Consider the following 14,179-nt stretch of genomic DNA (forward strand, 5'->3'; position numbering starts at 1 on the left):
AAGATCATAGCATCCAATCCCATCACTTCATGGCAAATAGATGGAGAAAAGTGGAAACAGTGGTAGATTTTATTTTCTTGGATTCCAAAATCACTGCCATCGGTGACTGAGCAATGGAATTCAAAGATGCTTGTTCCTTGGAAGAAATGCTATGACAAACCTAGACAGTGTATTAAAAAGCAGGGATATCATTTTGCTGACAAAGGTCCATATAGTCAAAGCTATGGTTTTTCCAGAAGTCATGTGTGGCCTGAGAGTTGGACCATAAGGAATGCTGAGCACTGAAGAATTGCTGCTTTCAAATTGTGGTTCTAGAGAGGACTCTTGAGAGTCCCATGGACAGCAAGATCAAACTAGTCAATCAAAAAGGAAATCAGCCCTGAATATTCATTGGAAGGCCTGATGCTGAAGCTGAAGCTACAATACTTTGGCCACCTTATGCCAAGAGCCAGCTCATTGGAAAAGACCCTGATACTGTGAAAGACTGAGGGCAGGAGGAGAACGGGGGCAACAGAGGACAAGATGAATGGATGGCGTCACTGACTCAATGAACATGAGTCTGAGCAAACTCCCAGAGATAGTGAGGGACAGGGAAGCCTGGTGTGCTGTAGTCTGTGGGGTCACAAAGCGTTGAACACTTAGTGACTGAACAAATTATATATATATATATATATATATATATATATACATACATATACATTCCAGACCTTCTTTATCCATTTTTCTGTTAACAGATGTATTTCAGGTTGCTTCCATGTCTTGGTTATTGTAAATAATGCTAGTATGAGCATTGAGGTGCATGTATCTTTTTGAGTTAGAGTTTTTTTTTTTTTTTCCAAATGTATGCCCAGGAGTGTGATTAGTAGGTCATACAGTAACTCTATTTTTAGTTTTTCTTCTTTTGAGGCAAGGAATATGATTTTATTCATATTCTGGCTGACTGAGAAGATGGCAGACTAATGTCTCAAAATAATCATCTTCTATTTTTAGTTTTTTAAGGCATCTCCATACTTTTCTCCATAGTGTCTGCACCAATTTACAGTCTCACCTAAAGTGTAAGAGGGTTCCCTTTACTGCATACCCTCTCTAGCATTTCTTATTTGTAGATTTTTTAATAATGACCATTCTGGCTGGTGTGAGGTGATACCTCACTGTAGTTTTGATTTGCATTTATCTAATGATTAGTGATGGGGGCTTCCCAGGTGGCTCAGATGGTAAAGAATTTGCCTGCAATGCATGAGACCTGGGTCAGAAAGATCCCCTGGAAAAGGGAATGGGAACCCATTCCAGTATTCCTGCCTAGAGAATTCCATGGACAGAGGAGCCTGGTGGGCCACAGTCCATGGGGTCGCAAAGAGTCAGAATGATTAATGATATTCAGAATCTTTTCATGTGCCTATTAACCATCTGTATGTCTTCTCAGGGGAAATGTCTATTTAAGCTTCCTGCATTTTGGGGGGATTAGTTTGTTTAATTTTTGATATTAAGCCGTATGAGCTATGTATATCTTTTGGAAATTAGTCTCTTGTAAGTAGCATAGTCTGCAATATTTTCTCCCAGTCCATAGGTTATCTTTTACCTCATTCTTTTGCTCATTCATCCGCCACAAAGTTATCTTAAAAAAAATAGATCCAATCATATTTTCTCCTGCTTAAAGCCTTAAGATTGGGTTAAAATCCTACATCTTTTCATGTAAGCTCTTTCTCTTTTGGTTTCTACAGTTAGCTTCACACTGCAGTTACTTTGAATCTCTCACTCATATTGGGATACCAGCTCCTTTAATGATTCTGTGTCTCTCCCTATGCTGCCTAGAAACCTTCCCTTCATCCCTTAAAATATAGCTCAGTAACATTCCTTCTGTAACCCCTTCCTTCATGCCCATCAGAGAACATAAAACCAGGAATTGTTCTCTGGGCCCTTATAACTTTTGTTCATACCTCAAAAATAATAAGACCATTTCTAACTTTGCCGTATTTCTTTATGTGATTATGGCATCAGATGTGAAGGCTCTTAAGCCAGTACACTTTTCTGTAGTATCTCTTACTCTGACTAAGAATGTATCACCTAATGTATGATTATACATATGGATTTTTTAGTTTCTTTAAATATTTTTATTGTTTTTTCTTTTACATTTAAATATTTTGTTAACCTCAAATTCACTTTAATATGTTGTGAAGGTCTACTTTGGTTTTCTTGTAGATAGTTAGCCAGTTATGCTGAGGTCATTTATTAAACCATTCTTTTCCAGAGGAATTGAAATGGTAGTTTTATTAAATAAAGTCTCTTTGAATCTGTTTACAGACTTTCTCCAGTGCTTACACTGCCTTGGTCATCTTTAAAGTGTAGCTTTTGGATGAAATATTCTCCCTCTTACCCTTCACTTTTTTTCTTTTTGTCTAGAAAATTCCAACTTCAGTATTTACTTCGTTTGTTCTATGGGCTATTTAGAAAAGCCTTTCTTAGTTTTGATTTAGATACATTTTTAGGGGGTTAAGGTGAGGTGTCTTTTTTTTTCTATAACCCTGACCTCATGTAGAATTGATGAGTCAGCTTTTAGTTATTACTTTCCAAATATATAATAAACTACTTAGTTTAACCAATTCTTTCATTCTGTTTTAGAATTAAGATATTCTTTGTTGACAAGTACTTGTTTAATTTTTGTGATTGTTTCATTGGCAAAAAGAAGAATCTATATATTTACACTTATAGGTTACAAAATTTTATGTTACCAAGTTTGTTGATGTTAATATTTAAATATTTTGTCTTTTCTTGTTTTATGTAATAACGTATATTCTGAAATATGTACACATATGCATGAACATACCTTATGTGCAGCCTGTGTGTATACAGTCAGATTACACTCAGTGGTTTTGTGTATGTGTGTTGCATTTTCTGTTCTAGAAATTTTGCTTTGTGTGACTGGACCTTTATTATATAATACATGAAAGTTTATGACTGTTATATCTTTTCTGTGAATTACACTTTTAAATCATTATATAAGGTCTCTCTTTTACCTGTTTTATCCTTTTAGGATTGATCTTCCACCTTGTTAAATATTAATATTGCCATTACTCCCCAATTTCTTTTTCTTTGCATCCATATATATCTTTACAAGCCATTTTATTTTTAACATTATGACTATTTGGAAGACTTTCCTAAAATAATAATGTATTTTTAAACAACTTTATTTTTTAATTGTATTATTGTTCCTTTGTTTAATTTTTTGCATGTTGCTACTTTATTTCCAAACTTTTCATCACATAATTTAGAATAATTGTTTTACAATTGATGAATTTTAAAAAACAATTTTATTTTGACTCTTAAAATGTTCTTGTTTCTTCCTTCTTTAACTTCTGCTGCTTACTCATGGTACTCCTCCCTCTCCCGCTACCCCAATCAAACTCCCTCTTAACCTGCAGGTTCTGTTAGATTAACCACTTCAAAATAACCTCTAGTGGAATGAATGAATGAATAAATGAATATGAACCTGAAAGTTTTGCCAGGGAAGTACATGATTTTTAAATACATCTGCTATAGAGGAAAATACTGAATTAGGGGGTTTGTTCCTGAGTAAGAAATGTAAAAACTATCCAACTATATCTTAATTTTACACAGGACTTCCTGTGGCCACAGGACTGGGAAAGGTGAGTTTTCATTCCAATCCCAAAGAAAGGCAATGACAAAGCATGTTCAAACTACCACACGACAGCACTCATCTCACACATTAGCAAAGTAATGCTCAATATTCTCCAAGCAAGGGTTCAACAGTACGTGAACAGAGAAATTCCAGATGTTCAAGCTCAATTTAGAAAAGGCAGAGGAACCAGAGATCAAATTGCCAACATCAACTGGATCATAGAAAAAGCAGGAGAATTCCAGAAAAACAACTACTTCTGTTTTATTGAATAGGCCAAAGAGTTTGACTGTGTCGATCACAACAAACTGTGGAAAATTCTTAAAGGGATGGGAATACCAGACCACCTAACCTGTCTCCTGAGAAATCAGTATGCAGGATAAGAAGCAACAGTTAGAATCGGAAAATGAAACAGACTGGTTCCAAATTGGGAAAGGAGTACGTCAAGACTGTATTTGTCGCTCTACTTATTTAGCTTCTATTGCAGAGTACATCACGCAAAATGCTGGACTGGATGAATCACAAGCTGGAATCAAGATTGCAGAAGAAATATCAATAACCTCAGATATGCCACCCTTATGGCAAAAAGCAAAGAGGAACTAAGGAGCCTCTTGATGAAAGTGAAAGAGGAGAGTGTAAAAGCTGGCTTAAAACTCAACATTCAAAAACTAAGACCATGGCATCTGGTCCCATTAGTCAGTTCAGTTTAGTCGCTCAGTCATGTCCAACTATTTGCCACCCATGTACTGCAGCATGCCAGCATTCCATGCCCATCACCAACTCCCGGAGTTTACTCAAAGTCGTGTCCATTGAGTTGGTGATGCCATCCAACCATCGCATCCTTTGTCATCCCCTTCTCCTCCTGACTTCAATCTTTCCCAGCATCAGGATCTTTTCTAATGAGTCAGTTCTTTGCATCAGGTGGCCAAAGTATTGTGGTTTCAGCTTCAGCATCAGTCCTTCCAATGAATATCCAGGACTAGTTTCCTTTAGATGGACTGGTTGGATCTCCTTGCAGTCCAAGGGACTCTCAACAGTCTTCTTCAACACCACAGTTCAAAAGCATCAATTCTTTGGCACTCAACTTTCTTTATAGTCCAACTCTCACATCCATACATGACTGCTAAAAAAAATCATAGCTTTGACTAGACGGACCTTTGTTGGCGAAGTAATGTTTCTGCTTTTTAATAAGCTGTCTAGGTTGGTCATAACTTTTCTTCCAAGGAGCGAGTGTCTTTTAATTTCACGGCTGCAGTCACCATCTGCAGTGATTTTGGAGCCCCCAAAACTGAAGTCTGTCACTGTATCCACTGTTCCCCTATCTATTTTCCATGAAGTGATGGGACCAGATGCCATGATCTTAGTCTTCTGAATGTTGAGTTTTAAGTCAACTTTTTCACTCTCCTCTTTGACTTTCATCAAGAGGCTCTTTAGTTCTTCTTCGCTTTCAGCCCTAAGGATGGTGTCATCTGCCTATCTGAGGTTATTGATATTTCTCCCGGCAATCTTGATTCCAGCTTGTGATTCACCCAGCCCAGTGTTCCTCCTGATGTACTCAGCATACAAGTTAAGTAAGCAGGGTGACAATATATAGCCTTGATGTAAATCTTCCCCTATTTGGAACCAGTCTGCCATGTCCAGTTCTAACTGTTGCTTCCTTATCTGCATACAGATTTCTCAAGATGCAGGTCAGGTGGTCTGTATTCCCATCTCTTTAAGAATTTTCCACACTTAGTTGTGATTAACACAGACAAAGGTTTTGGCATAGTCAATAAAGCAGAAATAGATGTTTTTCTGGAACTCTTTTGCTTTTTCAATGATCCAGTTGGCGATCTGATCTCTGTTCCTCTGCCTTTTCTAAATCCAGCTTGAACATCTGGAAGTTCACGGTTCATGTTCTGTTGAAGCCTGGCTTGGAGAATTTTGAGCATTACTTTACTGGTGTGTGTGATGAGTGCTATTGTGTGGTAGTTTGAACGTCCTTTGTAATTGCCTTTCTTTGGGATTGGAATGAAAATGGACTTTTTCTGGTCCTGTGGCCACTGCTGAGTTTTCCAGATTTGCTGGAATACTGACTGCAGCACTTTCACAGCATCATCTTTTAGGATTTGAAAGAGCTCAATTGGAATTCCATCACCTCCACTAGCTTTGTTCATAGTGGTGCTTCCTATGGTCCACTTGACTTTGCATTCCAGGGTGTCTGCCTCTAGGTGGGTGATCGCATTATTGTGGTTATCTGGGTCATGAAGATCTTTTTTGTATAGTTCTTCTGTGTATCCTTGCCGCCTCTTCTTAATATCTTCTGCTTCTATTATATCCATACCATTTCTGTCCTTTATTGTGCCCATCTTTGCAGAAATGTTCCATTGGTATCTCTAATTTCCTTGAGATCTCTAGTCTTGCCCATTCTATTGTTTTCCTCTATATCTTTGCACTGATCATCGAGGAAGGCTTTGGCTCTGTCCCTTCATTCTTTCACTTCATCACAAATAGATGGAGAAACAATAGAAAGAGTGACAGACTGTTTTCTTGGGCTCCAAAACCACTGCAGATGGTGACTGCAGCCATGAAATTAAAAGGCACTTTCTCCTTGGAAGAAAAGTTATGACCAGCCTAGACAGCATATTAAAAAGCAGAGACATTACTTTGCCAGCAAAGTTCATCTAGTCAAAGCTATGGTTTTTCCAATAGTCATATACGAATGTGAGAGTTGGACCATAAAGAAAGCTGAGCGCCGAAGAATTGATGCTTTTTGAACTGTGGTGTTGGAGAAGACTCTTGAGAGTCCCTTGGACTGCAAGGAAATCAAACCAGTCAATCCTCACGGACATCAGTCCTTAATATTCATTGAAAGGGCTGATGCTGAAGCTGAAGCTCCAGTACCATGGCCACCTGATGTCAAGAACTGACTCATTGGAAAAGACCCTGATGATGGGAAAGATTGAAGGCAGGAGAAGGGGATGACAGAGGATGAGATGGTTGGATGGCATCACCGACTTAATGGACATGAGTTTGAGCAAGCTCCCAGAGTTGCTTAGATGGGGAGGGCAGGCTGGCATGCTGCAGTCCATGGGGTTGCAAAGAGTTGGACATGACTATGTAACTAAACTGAACTGAACTGATATCTTAATTTTACACCTAGATAGATCCATCTCCATCTAATGCCTGAAGCTAACTTAATGCTCTCTTTAGTATGCCGCAGTACATGAGAAGCCGGTTAATTACTCTTTCCTTAAATGCAGAGGATGCCTGTGTGCTCAGTATCACTTTAGTCCTGTCTGAATCTTTGTGACCCTATGGACTGTAACCCACCAGGCTCCTCTGACCATGATATTCTCCAGGCAAGAATACTGGAGTGGATTGGATGCCTTCCTCCAGAGAATCTTCCTGACCCAGAGTTCAAACCCGCATGTCCTGTGTCTCCTCAATTGCAAACGGATTTTTTTACCACTGAGCCACAGGAGAAGCCCTAAGTGCAGAGACTATTGTTTATCCATCTACTTTAGTCAAGATCTGGCACAAATTAATGACCCAATAAAATTTGTGAATTAATAAATTTCAGGGTTAAAAGGAACTTTAAAGTTCTTCCATTTCAAGCTCCTACTGAATGTGTAAATCCCTTCTGTATCTGTTGATGTCATATTTCATTTTTATCAAAAAATTATTTAAAATTTGACTCATATATTCTATTAATATTTACATACTTATTTTCAGTGTATGGAAACTTTTTAGAATACAGTATTTAATAAAATAATATAATAATATTTTAAATTGATAATTACTAGAGTTCCTTTGGGTTTTCCAGGTGTCTCAGTGGTAAAAAACCCACCTGCCAATGCAGGAGACATAAGAAATGTGGGTTTGATCCCTGGGTCAGGAAGATCCCCTGGAGGAGGGCATAGCAACCCACTCCAGTATTCTTGTGTAGAGAATACTATAGACAGAAGAGATGGCAGGCTATAGTCCATATGGTCGCAAAGAATCAGTCATGACCAAAGCGACTTAGCACGCACACAGAGTTCCTTATTAAAGATGAGAATGCCCTATTAATAGATTTTTCTATGAGAAAATAGTAGTTTAGGGAGGTTAAATACTGTGATGATATGAAGCACATGTGGAGATGCAGCTCGTAGCAGTGTTCTTCCAGGCTCTAACCACCTAAGTTGCCCACAGAATTTACTTATTGAATATTTATTTATTTATTTGGTTGCCCCAGGCCTTAGTTGCAACATGTGGGATCCTTGATCTTAGGTGCAGCATGCAAACTTTTAGTTGTAGTGTGGGGGATCCAGATCCCCGACTAGGTATTGAACCCAAGTCCTCCCACATTAGGACCTCAGAGTCTTAGCCACTGGACCATTGGGGAAGTCCCACCCATATAATTTATTATAAGTTCTAGGATAATGATACTATACTTCATAGATAAACATGAGAATATTGCAAATAGCATTTAATTTCAATTATTTTCCCAGTAGTATTACTGTCTGTCACAGGTTCCCCTTATAATCAACAAAATACGTTTCCAAGTTAGCTGATACTGGGGGTGCAACTGGAGAATCAGGAGAAGACCCATCCAACCAAGTTGATCATTAATCTCAAATCATGTCTAGGAGAGCCTGAAGGAAAAAAAGAAAAAACACCACATTTATATAAGTATATGCAGGATACAAAAATTATAAGCTAAGTATTTGTTATACTTGAACAAAGTAATGCAACATTTCCTATTTGCTGAGACAACTTGAGATAAAGCAACATTTAGATTTTGGTGAAGATTACACAAATTGTTTGTGGCTTCCCAGGTGGAACTAGTAGTGAAGAACCCACCTGCCAATTCTGGAGACATAAGAGACATGGGTTTGATCCCTGGTTTGGGGAAATCTCCTGGAGGAGGATGTGGCAACCCACTCCAGTATTCTTTCCTGGAGAATCCCATGGATTCTGGGTCTATGGTTCATAGGGTCATAAAGAGTTGGACACAACTGAAGCAACTGAGCATGCATGCGTGCACACAGATTGCTTGTAGGCAATGGAATTTACATGGAAACCATTTTGGAGATATCACATTTTATTTATTTATACATTTATTAATTCACCTAGATCCTCTTTTTAGTTGAATCCCAAATACTTTTATAAATCTCATTTATGGAGAAAAATCTGTAATTAATTGAGGGCAAGGTTCAGTTCAGTTCAGTCGCTCATTCGTGCCCAACTCTTTGCAACCATGTGAACTGCAGCACACCAGGCCTCTCTGCCCATCACCAACTCCCAGAGTTTACTCAAACTCATGTCCTTTGAGTCGGTGATGCCATCCAACCATCTCATCCTCTGTCGTCCCCTACTCCTCCTGCCTTCGATCTTTCCCAGCATCAGCGTCTTTTTCAATGAGTCAGTTCTTCGCATAAGGTGGCCAAAGTATTGGAGTTTCAGCTTCAGCATCAGTCCTTCCAATGAATATCCAGGACTGATTTCCTTTAGGATGGACTGGTTGGATCTCCTTGCAGTCCAAGGAACTCTCAACAGTCTTATTCAACACCACAGTTCAAAAGCATCAATTCTTTGGCACTCAGCTTTCTTTATAGTCCAACTCTCACATCCATACATGACTACTGGAAAAACTATAGCTTTGACTAGATGGACCTTTGTTGGCAAAGTAATGTCTCTGCTTTTTAATATGCTGTCTAGGTTGGTCATAACTTTTCTTCCAAGGAGCAACTGTCTTAATTTAATGGCTGCAGTCACCATCTGCAGTGATTTTGGATCCCCCCAAAAAAAGACTGCTGTTGTTTCTACTGTTTCCCATCTATTTTCCATGAAGTGATGGGACCAGATGCCGTGATCTTGGTTTTCTGAATGTTGAGTTTCAGGCCAACTTTTTCACTCTCCTCTTTCACTTCCATCAAGAGGCTCTTTAGTTTTTCTTCGCTTTCTGCAAGGTGGCAGGGCCTTAAAGATCACAGAAGGCAGTGGTATGGTAAGGAATTTGCACCTGGGGAAAAGAGGCAAATTAATCATTATCTGAGAGTTGGACATTCTGTTTTCCATTTCCACATAGTAAAAGCAACACTTCAAAACCACAGAGGCAAGAACATTTAAGACACCCTGCCAGGTTTGAGCTGAGAAATGGTCAGTCATCTCCCTCTTCATCAGCTCATTGCTCAGGGTGGCTGCATGTTGATTGCAACAGGGCATTCTGGAAAATATTTGCTAAATCCACCTTTGACTCTATCTGCAATAGGTCTATGACCTTAGGTTTGTATGCCTACATAAGCGCTTGCAAAACTGCATTAAAAATATCTCCTTTTAAGAGATAAAGCAAATGTAGCAAACAATTGTTTAATCTAGGTGAAGGGCATAGAGGTATTCATTAAACTGTTCTTATAATTTCTTCGTAAAACTGAAACTTGTCAAATAAAATGTTGTTGGAGAAATAAATATAATTCAGTCAAAAGACAAAGCCAAAAAACATCACCTGTTGTTAGGAGAGAAATGGTGCAATGGTTACTATTCATACCAGTTAAAATGATTTGCATAAGCTTAAGACCCAGTGTAATCACCTAGGAAATAAAATACTTGAATAAATCGTGGGTAATATCATGCTCCTGATTGCTGTCTTATATACTTAAGAACAGTTAAAAATTCATATAAAAGATGATTCTTCTCATAGAAAATTGGGGAAAGGACCTAAAAAGAAACTCTCAAAAGAAGATAGTCAATGGTCATTAAACATCTTAAAATCTTGCAGTCGCACTAGTAATTAAATATGTGAAACTTAAAGCAATTGTCAATATTTTAATCAGCATTCAGCATTCATGAAGGAGGAGAAAATAAAAATGCAAACACCTCTAATTCTGTGTGCCAAAGGTAAATCAGTACAATCTTTATGGAGAGTTAATTGGCAATATTGTAATTTAAAAGCACTTAGAATGCCAAAATCCTTTATTTTCTCTAGAAATTCTGCTTCTAGGAATTTATTCTAGAAGGAAGTAGATAAAAACTTATAGATAATACAGATTATATTTTACATGCAAAAATATGCTAATCACAGCATTGTCCTTATTAGAACAAGGTCAGAAAAATCTAAATGTCTAATGAGAGACATTTGTTTAAAAAAAAAGAGTATGTGGCACATGATGGAATATCATATGGCCATTAAAAATCATATGATAGAAAATTATAGAAGAATATTAAGTAACATGAAAAAATTTCTATGACACAATGTGAAAACTTCAAGTTCTAAAACATGCACAGGATAACAACAGCAATTAATCAATCTATCAATAATAACAACAAAAATCTATCAAGATATTAATTGCTTCCCTGTTGAGTGCTGAAATTAGAAATGATCCTACTTTTTTCTGTATTTCGCAAAACATCTAACATGTTTAACACAACATCTGCATAACACAAAACATCTACACAACATGGCCCATGCTGCGTAGGGCCACCCAAGGCAGACGGGTCATGGTGGAGAGTTCTGACAAAACGTGGTCCGCTGGAGAGGGGAATGGCAAACCACTTCCATATCCTTGCCTTGAGAACCCCATGAACAGCATGAAAAGGCAAAAAGACATTATGCAGTCCATGGGGTCGCAAAGAGTCAGACACAGCTGAGCGACTGAACTGACTTATTTACCTTTAATGCAGATTACATCATGTGAAATGCTGGGCTGGATGAAGCACGGGCTGGATGAAGCACAAGCTGGAGTCAAGATTGCACGGAGAAATATCAACAACCTCAGATATGCAGATGATACTACTCTAATGGCAGAAAGTGAAGAGGAACTAAAGAGCCTCTTGATTAGGGTGAAAGAGGAGAGTGAAAAACCTGGCTTAAAACTTAACATTTAAAAAACTAAGATCATGACATCTGGTCTCATCACGTTACAGCAAACAGATCAGGAAAAAAGAGATACAGCGACAGACTTTATTTTTGGGGGCTCCAAAATCACTGCAGATGGTGACTGCAGCCACGAAATTAAAAGATGCTTGCTCCTTGGAAGAAAAGTTATGACAAACCTAGACAGTGTTCTAAAAAGCAAAGAGACCACTTTGCTGACAGAGGTTCACATAGTCAAAGCTATCGTTTTTCCAGTAGTTATGTATGGATATGAGTGAAAGTGAAAGTTGCTCAGTTGTGTCCAACTCTTTGCAACCCCACAGACTATACAGTCCATGGAATTCACTAGGCCAGAATAATGGAGTGGGTAGCCTTTCCCTTCTCCAGGGGATCTTCCCAACCCAGGGATTGAACCCAGGTTTCCCGCATTGCAGGTGAATTCTTTACCAGCTGAGCCACAGAGGAAGCCCATGGATATGAGATTTGGACCATAATGAAGGCTGAGCATCAAAGAATTGATACTTTTAAACTGTGGTGCTGGAGATGACACTTGAGAATCCCTTGGACAGAAAGGAGATCAAACCAGTCAATCCTAAAGGAAATAAACCTTGAATATTCATTGGAAGGACTGAAGCTGAAGTTGAAGCTCCAATACTTTGACCCCCTAATGTGAAGAACTGACTCACTGGAAAAGACCGTATGCTGGGAAACATTGAGGGTAGGAGAAAAAGGAGACAACAGAAGATGAGATGGTTGGATGGCATCATCAACTCAATGGACATGAGTTTTACTATTATCTAAAGTAATAGTACTACTTTCATTATTTAAAACCATAATTAGGGTCTTCCCTGGCTGTTCAGAGATTGTGACTCTGCACTTCAAATGCAGGGACTGCAGGTTCGATTGATCCCTGGTCAGGGAGCTAAGAACCCACATGTGAATTTGTGTGGCCAAAAAAAAAAAAAAAAAGCAACAACCCACAATTGATGTTAAAATAAACAGAACTTATTCCCTTTCCTAGGTTTAGCCGTAACACACCAGCACACTGTGACTTGGTGCAGAGCTGCACGGCAGAGGAAACTCAAGGAGGGATCATCAAATCACACGGCACAGTGTGGGGGTGCATAGTGTTCAGAACCACAGCTTCAGCTCTACGTACAAAAAGGTAGGTAGCATCTCTCATTTGTTTCTACACCTCAGAAAAACTAAAAGTCCAACTAAAGAATCACCTGAGACTGATAGATACCAGAGTAGAAATAGTGGTTCAAGTATTTGGGGATCATGTTGCTAAACCCAAACTGGATCTTAAACATAAGCAGTGGTTATCTGTGAAGTCACGTAATCTCAAAGATGACCTCTTTCTCTAAATATTGCCTCATAGTCACCACTTGAGTGGAAAAAGTGCTAGATAAGAAAGACAGGAGTCTCTGGAGAATGCAAACACAGCCTGACTCACTTGTTCTGAAGTCCAGCCACTGATCAGAATCTCTTAGGGTCATTTATTTAAAAAATATTTTTTTTCCATCTTCCCATGTAGAGACTCTGATGCAATAAACCTAGGTTGAGACCAGGAACTCTGTGTTCTAAATAAGTTCTGCAGGTTTAGATGATCATTGTACATGGTATTTCAGTGTGCAATGGTTAAACAGAAGTGTTGGCTCAACTACTGTGGTTTGTGATATGTTAGATAATCCATGTTTTTGCCCCACATATGTTCATTTTAAAAAACAGGCCTTTAGTTATATTAGTTATCTGTTTTTCCTTGGTTCCTAAATGCAGAGGAATGGGAAGTTTATGTCCCAGGTTCATATATCCTTCATAGCTCTAATGAACTATATATGCTGTGCTGGGTTTAGTCACTCAGTTGTGTCTGACTCTTTGTGACCCCATGGACTGTAGCTTGCATGCCTCCTCTGTCCATGGGGATTCTCCAGGCAAGAATACAATACTGGAGTGAGTTTCCATGTCCTCCACAATTTGTTTTATACTTTCAGTCTTAATTGTATAAGAAATATGTTATAGTTCTCATGCGAAAATATGAAATTATTAATTTCAACTCATTTTTTATTATCTTCATAAAAGTCATGAGCTAAAGTTTTTAGATACTGTTTTATATACTCTAACAAGGGGACACTACCTTTTGACTGTATTTAAAAATTTAAAACTTGAATGGGCAAAAATCAGATATGTAACATTTTTTACCAAATGATACCTTCAGTTCAGTTCAGTTCAGTCACTCAATCATGTCCGACTCTTTGCGACCCCATGAATCGCAGCACGCCAGGCCTCCCTGTCCATCACCAACTCCTGGACTTTACCCAAACTCACATCCATTGAGTTGGTGATGCCATCCAGCCATCTCATCCTCTGTCGTCCCCTTCTCCTCCTGCCCCCAATCCCTCCCAGCATCAGGGTCTTTTTCAATGAGTCAACTCTTCGCATAAGAATGCTTATTTCTTTCTAGATAGATATTACGTATTACCTAGGTGTGATCTCCATGTTTCTGATACCTGTACATTAACTAAGAATTGACCACAGGATTATCTCCTTTAGTGGGTTTTAATCTGTGGCTTTACTTTAAATTCTAGGAATTCACTCAGTCCTGAGTACATAAGGGGATTGAGCAAAGGTCTGAGGGATATTGCACCTCCCCATCCTTTTTTCCTTGGGCTTTTGCTATACTCAGTCTTGCTTAAAAACGTCTACTT

This window comes from Bos taurus, chromosome 17 (genome assembly GCF_002263795.3).
Source record: "Bos taurus isolate L1 Dominette 01449 registration number 42190680 breed Hereford chromosome 17, ARS-UCD2.0, whole genome shotgun sequence".
Lineage (NCBI taxonomy): Eukaryota > Metazoa > Chordata > Mammalia > Artiodactyla > Bovidae > Bos > Bos taurus.